Source organism: Syngnathus scovelli, chromosome 5, assembly GCF_024217435.2.
Source record: "Syngnathus scovelli strain Florida chromosome 5, RoL_Ssco_1.2, whole genome shotgun sequence".
Lineage (NCBI taxonomy): Eukaryota > Metazoa > Chordata > Actinopteri > Syngnathiformes > Syngnathidae > Syngnathus > Syngnathus scovelli.
Genome location: NC_090851.1, coordinates 13,823,316 through 13,831,289, shown reverse-complemented (window position 1 = coordinate 13,831,289; position 7,974 = coordinate 13,823,316). Strand labels below are relative to the sequence as shown.

At 40.4% G+C, this 7,974-nt stretch overlaps 1 protein-coding gene across 1 annotated transcript in view; it reads left to right on the top strand.

Moving 5' to 3' along the window:
- The window catches only part of LOC125969076 (STE20-like serine/threonine-protein kinase), a 45,242-nt gene that overhangs the window by 19,842 nt on the left and 17,426 nt on the right, over nt 1-7,974 (top strand). The window lies entirely within an intron of this gene.

The following is a 7,974-nucleotide window of genomic DNA, read 5'->3' as shown; positions in this document are numbered from 1 at the left end:
ATTAGTTAAATCAGCATCTCGTGCATTTTTCATGTTCTAAACATAAAAATAAAGGTATAAATAAATAGTAATTTATTCTTTACCATCAGTTTACATATTAGTTAAATCAGCAGGTATTGCATGTGTTAGCTTCATGCGGCTAAAACCACCAGCTTAACGTCACTTCGCCACGTGTGACGCCGCCAGACTGAGACTGCTCCGCGACGAAGACACGCTGCTCATAACGAAACACAACATACACGGTGAGTAAATCAACTGCATGTAAATACTAAGTACAAGAAACTGATGTAGAAATGCTTTTTGTCCAGACCCCGAGGGGTTTATATGCAATGATTATGGCTTCGGATTCGGTATATTGTCACTCGGATGGCGTAACGTTTTCCCCTCAGACAGTCCGGCTTTTTAACTTGTTATTCATCTTAGCTTGCAGTGGTTTTAAAAACAATGGTGTAAAAGAGAACGACAGAATGTATAATTGCTCCTTGTTATATTCAGGATGATTTCGATGTGCTAATGTTTCATAATTGCTAAGCCCAGAACCGGACTCTGGCCGTAATTGCCGAAACCACTTCAAAACTCGTCAAACACGTGTGTGCTCAGTGTTATGATATATCTGCATGTCTTCTGTATTTCTCGGTGGTTTTCTATCAGAATGCTTTCTTTAAATAACACAAGCATTCTGACGCAAATAAAACTATCCGGAAACTAGCTTATTGGCTAATTAGCTACCGCTAATCAGGATGCTACGTTCACTTTTCAAACACAAACATAATAAAAACGAGTTGGTAGCTCCTGAAAAGTATAACGAGTTATACTGGTAAAACTATTGAAATAACTTTTCTTTGGATGCAGCACCTGGTTGGAACTGTGACTAGTTAAAAGTAACAAAGCTCAGCTTCAAACCGACAAACATTTTCATTAATATATCAGTATTTTCTGAAAAATATTCTTTCTTTAATCACTCTTGTTCTGTTAGTTCTCAGGCCAGGCTTATTCCTTCAGTCTTTATACAGTGGATGATTACAAATCTTTTAAAATTAATATAGAGTGCTTGTTAAAGTTCTCTCTGCCATGTTTTGAATTATTTTTTAGAGCCAGAAATGTCCAAAAGGAAAGCAAGAAAAAAGCCTGCTGATGAAGCAGCCTTTTACATTTAATCCTCAAAGGACAAACCTGGACTAGTGGAAAGATTTATTGATGATCAAAAAGGTAATAAACTCATTTTTAGACCATTTATCCATTAAGTATATATTTATTTATTTTATAAAACAACACAAAAAACAATCAAATTCAGATTGGTTGTTGTATTTCTGTTTCTAAGCGAGAACTTAGTATTAAAATTGTAAGATAACACCACAATTATTTGGTTAAAGGTGTATCTTAAAGAAATATTTTCTCATAACCAATGGTTTTATATAAAATGTCCTTGCAGGAAGAGGCGTGTTTGCTACCCAGCACTTTGAACAAGGAGAGTTCATCTTATAATACAGGGGTCAACTTCTGTCAGCAGAAAAATGCCAAACAAGCAAGTACTCTGAAAAGGAGAGTACATTTCTCTTTGACTTTGAATGGCAGAATCATTACTGGTGGTATGTATATCCAAATATTTTCGATACAATAATTATGAACTCTAGAAAGAGACTGGAATAAAATACCCTAAATTAGTGAGTCACTCAGAAGCAATATTTCAATAACACATCAGGATTGTGGCATTAACAATTTTTTTTATTTAGTGCTATGATGTTCAAAAAGACATTGTTTCCCTCTCAACTTTTCTTTTGAAATGTTGCAAGTTTTTATTTCTGTAAGCCAACTTTTATTTTACTAAAAAACTAGTTATATGATACAAAATGTTTGATTTCTGTTTTTTCTTTCCTAGTATTGATGCATCAACAGAGGATGGCTCTCTTGGAAGATTAGTGAATGACAACCACAAGTCTCCAAACTGCACCATGAAAAAAATAGTAAATGACGAGCCCCATTTGTGCCTTTTTGCCATCAAAAACATAGAAATGGGAACTGAAATCAATTACAACTATGGTGATTCTAAATGGCCATGGCGTGAAAAAGTAAGTCAGTAAGATCAAGTATGCAAGTTGGAATATTAATTTGTTATTAAAAAAAAGGAAGATTTTTGTCTCTTTTATTTGAATTACTCTCAGTATGATGTTGGTAAGTTATTTGTGGTTTTGATTCCAGGTGACAGGCTCTCAGGCTCCTGTTGACGGTGCGCTGCCTGAACCAGCCAGAACTTGGCAGGACTCTGGCCCTGATGATAACATCAAACAAGATGCCAGCCAACAGGTAACATTCAGTTAGACTTTGTTGTAAGAAATAAACTTTGTAGACCTTTTCTTGTTCTCTTAGTTTACAGCTTTTAGTTGGAAAGCTGTTCTTTAGTCAGAAGGTACCTTAAACAGCATTCAGCCAACCATTGGATCACACGGTTTTAGTGGTTCTCCTCATAGAGCCCAAACGAACCAGTGGCACACACACCTATACATGGATATTTGAAACATGCGCCCATGGGTGTCCAACCAAGCCAATCATTCACACACACATAACAGATTTCTGATGGCTACTTGTGGGGCCCTCCGTATGGATCGAAAGTTGTCTTGGTTATTCCAACCAAGCCAATCATTCACACACACATAACAGATTTCTCATGGCTACTTGTGGGGCCCTCCGTATGGATCGAAAGTTGTCTTGGTTATTCCAACCAAGCCAATCATTCACACACACATAATAACAGATTTCTGACGGCTACTTGTGGGGCCCTCCGTATTGACCGAAGGTTGTCTCATGTTTTTAGATCATATTTTGGTTATGGACATTATGGAGGCTGATTATATTACAGCTATAGTTCCACACATCCTCAACAGCAAAACGGCTAAAGTGTCATGCTGAAGGATGCTCCACTACATCCATAAAGATGCTGTTATAGGACCTGATTAGACATCAGGGCTGACTGGAACACTTTAGTTAGAAAAGCTTGTTTGGTTTTGGGGACTAACTTCACATGATTTAACTATACAGGTCTTGAGTCTGTCATTTGTGGTGTCTGTATGATGTTGGTAAGTTATTTGTGGTTTTAATTCCAGGTGACAGGCTCTCAGGCTCCTGTTGACGGTGCGCTGCCTGAACCAGCCAGAACTTGGCAGGACTCTGACCCTGATGATAACATCAAACAAGATGCCAGCCAACAGGTAACATTCAGTTAGACTTTGTTGTAAGAAATAAACTTTGTAGACCTTTTCTTGTTCTCTTAGTTTACAGCTTTTAGTTGGAAAGCTGTTCTTTAGTCAGAAGGTACCTTAAACAGCATTCAGCCAACCATTGGATCACACGGTTTTAGTGGTTCTCCTCATAGAGCCCAAACGAACCAGTGGCACACACACCTATAGAAGGATTGTTAAAACATGCGCCCATGGGTGTCCAACCAAGCCAATCATTCACACACACAACAGATTTCTGATGGCTACTTGTGGGGCCCTCCGTATGGATCTAAAGTTGTCTTGGTTATTCCAACCAAGCCAATCATTCACACACACACAATAACAGATTTCTGATGGCTACTTGTGGGGCCCTCCGTATGGATCGAAAGTTGTCTCATGTTTTTAGATCATATTTTGGTTATGGACATTATGGAGGCTGATTATATTACAGCTATAGTTCCACACATCCTCAACAGCTAAACGGCTAAAGTGTCATGCTGAAGGATGCTCCACTACATCCATAAAGATGCTGTTATAGGACCTGATTAGACATCAGGTCTGACTGGAACACTTTAGTTAGAAAAGCTTGTTTGGTTTTGGGGACTAACTTCACATGATTTAACTATACAGGTCTTGAGTCTGTCATTTGTGGTGTCTGTATGATGTTGGTAAGTTATTTGTGGTTTTAATTCCAGGTGACAGGCTCTCAGGCTCCTGTTGACGGTGCTCTGCCTGAACCAGCCAGAACTTGGCAGGACTCTGACCCTGATGATAACATCAAACAAGATGCCAGCCAACAGGTAACATTCAGTTAGACTTTGTTGTAAGAAATAAACTTTGTAGACCTTTTCTTGTTCTCTTAGTTTACAGCTTTTAGTTGGAAAGCTGTTCTTTAGTCAGAAGGTACCTTAAACAGCATTCAGCCAACCATTGGATCACACGGTTTTAGTGGTTCTCCTCATAGAGCCCAAACGAACCAGTGGCACACACACCTATACATGGATATTTGAAACATGCGCCCATGGGTGTCCAACCAAGCCAATCATTCACACACACATAACAGATTTCTGATGGCTACTTGTGGGGCCCTCCGTATGGATCTAAAGTTGTCTTGGTTATTCCAACCAAGCCAATCATTCACACACACACATTAACAGATTTCTGATGGCTACTTGTGGGGCCCTCCGTATGGATCAAAGGTTGCCTCATGTTTTTAGATCATATTTTGGTTATGGACATTATGGAGGCTGATTATATTACAGCTATAGTTCCACACATCCTCAACAGCTAAACGGCTAAAGTGTCATGCTGAAGGATGCTCCACTACATCCATAAAGATGCTGTTATAGGACCTGATTAGACATCAGGTCTGACTGGAACACTTTAGTTAGAAAAGCTTGTTTGGTTTTGGGGACTAACTTCACATGATTTAACTATACAGGTCTTGAGTCTGTCATTTGTGGTGTCTGTATGATGTTGGTAAGTTATTTGTGGTTTTAATTCCAGGTGACAGGCTCTCAGGCTCCTGTTGACGGTGCTCTGCCTGAACCAGCCAGAACTTGGCAGGACTCTGACCCTGATGATAACATCAAACAAGATGCCAGCCAACAGGTAACATTCAGTTAGACTTTGTTGTAAGAAATCAACTTTGTAGACCTTTTCTTGTTCTCTTAGTTTACAGCTTTTAGTTGGAAAGCTGTTCTTTAGTCAGAAGGTACCTTAAACAGCATTCAGCCAACCATTGGATCACATGGTTTTAGTGATTCTCCTCATAGAGCCCAAACGAACCAGTGGCACACACACCTATAGAAGGATTGTTGAAACATGCGCCCATGGGTGTCCAACCAAGCCAATCATTCACACACACATAACAGATTTCTGATGGCTACTTGTGGGGCCCTCCGTATGGATCTAAAGTTGTCTTGGTTATTCCAACCAAGCCAATCATTCACACACACACAATAACAGATTTCTGATGGCTACTTGTGGGGCCCTCCGTATGGATCGAAAGTTGTCTTGGTTATTCCAACCAAGCCAATCATTCACACACACATAATAACAGATTTCTCATGGCTACTTGTGGGGCCCTCCGTATGGATCGAAAGTTGTCTTGGTTGTTCCAACCAAGCCAATCATTCACACACACATAATAACAGATTTCTGACAGCTACTTGTGGGGCCCTCCGTATTGACCGAAGGTTGTCTCATGTTTTTAGATCATATTTTGGTTATGGACATTATGGAGGCTGATTATATTACAGCTATAGTTCCACACATCCTCAACAGCAAAACGGCTAAAGTGTCATGCTGAAGGATGCTCCACTACATCCATAAAGATGCTGTTATAGGACCTGATTAGACATCAGGGCTGACTGGAACACTTTAGTTAGAAAAGCTTGTTTGGTTTTGGGGACTAACTTCACATGATTTAACTATACAGGTCTTGAGTCTGTCATTTGTGGTGTCTGTATGATGTTGGTAAGTTATTTGTGGTTTTAATTCCAGGTGACAGGCTCTCAGGCTCCTGTTGACGGTGCGCTGCCTGAACCAGCCAGAACTTGGCAGGACTCTGACCCTGATGATAACATCAAACAAGATGCCAGCCAACAGGTAACATTCAGTTAGACTTTGTTGTAAGAAATAAACTTTGTAGACCTTTTCTTGTTCTCTTAGTTTACAGCTTTTAGTTGGAAAGCTGTTCTTTAGTCAGAAGGTACCTTAAACAGCATTCAGCCAACCATTGGATCACACGGTTTTAGTGGTTCTCCTCATAGAGCCCAAACGAACCAGTGGCACACACACCTATACATGGATATTTGAAACATGCGCCCATGGGTGTCCAACCAAGCCAATCATTCACACACACATAACAGATTTCTGATGGCTACTTGTGGGGCCCTCCGTATGGATCGAAAGTTGTCTTGGTTATTCCAACCAAGCCAATCATTCACACACACATAACAGATTTCTCATGGCTACTTGTGGGGCCCTCCGTATGGATCGAAAGTTGTCTTGGTTATTCCAACCAAGCCAATCATTCACACACACATAATAACAGATTTCTGACGGCTACTTGTGGGGCCCTCCGTATTGACCGAAGGTTGTCTCATGTTTTTAGATCATATTTTGGTTATGGACATTATGGAGGCTGATTATATTACAGCTATAGTTCCACACATCCTCAACAGCAAAACGGCTAAAGTGTCATGCTGAAGGATGCTCCACTACATCCATAAAGATGCTGTTATAGGACCTGATTAGACATCAGGGCTGACTGGAACACTTTAGTTAGAAAAGCTTGTTTGGTTTTGGGGACTAACTTCACATGATTTAACTATACAGGTCTTGAGTCTGTCATTTGTGGTGTCTGTATGATGTTGGTAAGTTATTTGTGGTTTTAATTCCAGGTGACAGGCTCTCAGGCTCCTGTTGACGGTGCGCTGCCTGAACCAGCCAGAACTTGGCAGGACTCTGACCCTGATGATAACATCAAACAAGATGCCAGCCAACAGGTAACATTCAGTTAGACTTTGTTGTAAGAAATAAACTTTGTAGACCTTTTCTTGTTCTCTTAGTTTACAGCTTTTAGTTGGAAAGCTGTTCTTTAGTCAGAAGGTACCTTAAACAGCATTCAGCCAACCATTGGATCACACGGTTTTAGTGGTTCTCCTCATAGAGCCCAAACGAACCAGTGGCACACACACCTATAGAAGGATTGTTAAAACATGCGCCCATGGGTGTCCAACCAAGCCAATCATTCACACACACAACAGATTTCTGATGGCTACTTGTGGGGCCCTCCGTATGGATCTAAAGTTGTCTTGGTTATTCCAACCAAGCCAATCATTCACACACACACAATAACAGATTTCTGATGGCTACTTGTGGGGCCCTCCGTATGGATCGAAAGTTGTCTCATGTTTTTAGATCATATTTTGGTTATGGACATTATGGAGGCTGATTATATTACAGCTATAGTTCCACACATCCTCAACAGCTAAACGGCTAAAGTGTCATGCTGAAGGATGCTCCACTACATCCATAAAGATGCTGTTATAGGACCTGATTAGACATCAGGTCTGACTGGAACACTTTAGTTAGAAAAGCTTGTTTGGTTTTGGGGACTAACTTCACATGATTTAACTATACAGGTCTTGAGTCTGTCATTTGTGGTGTCTGTATGATGTTGGTAAGTTATTTGTGGTTTTAATTCCAGGTGACAGGCTCTCAGGCTCCTGTTGACGGTGCTCTGCCTGAACCAGCCAGAACTTGGCAGGACTCTGAACCTGATGATAACATCAAACAAGATGCCAGCCAACAGGTAACATTCAGTTAGACTTTGTTGTAAGAAATAAACTTTGTAGACCTTTTCTTGTTCTCTTAGTTTACAGCTTTTAGTTGGAAAGCTGTTCTTTAGTCAGAAGGTACCTTAAACAGCATTCAGCCAACCATTGGATCACACGGTTTTAGTGGTTCTCCTCATAGAGCCCAAACGAACCAGTGGCACACACACCTATACATGGATATTTGAAACATGCGCCCATGGGTGTCCAACCAAGCCAATCATTCACACACACATAACAGATTTCTGATGGCTACTTGTGGGGCCCTCCGTATGGATCGAAAGTTGTCTTGGTTATTCCAACCAAGCCAATCATTCACACACACATAATAACAGATTTCTCATGGCTACTTGTGGGGCCCTCCGTATGGATCGAAAGTTGTCTTGGTTATTCCAACCAAGCCAATCATTCACACA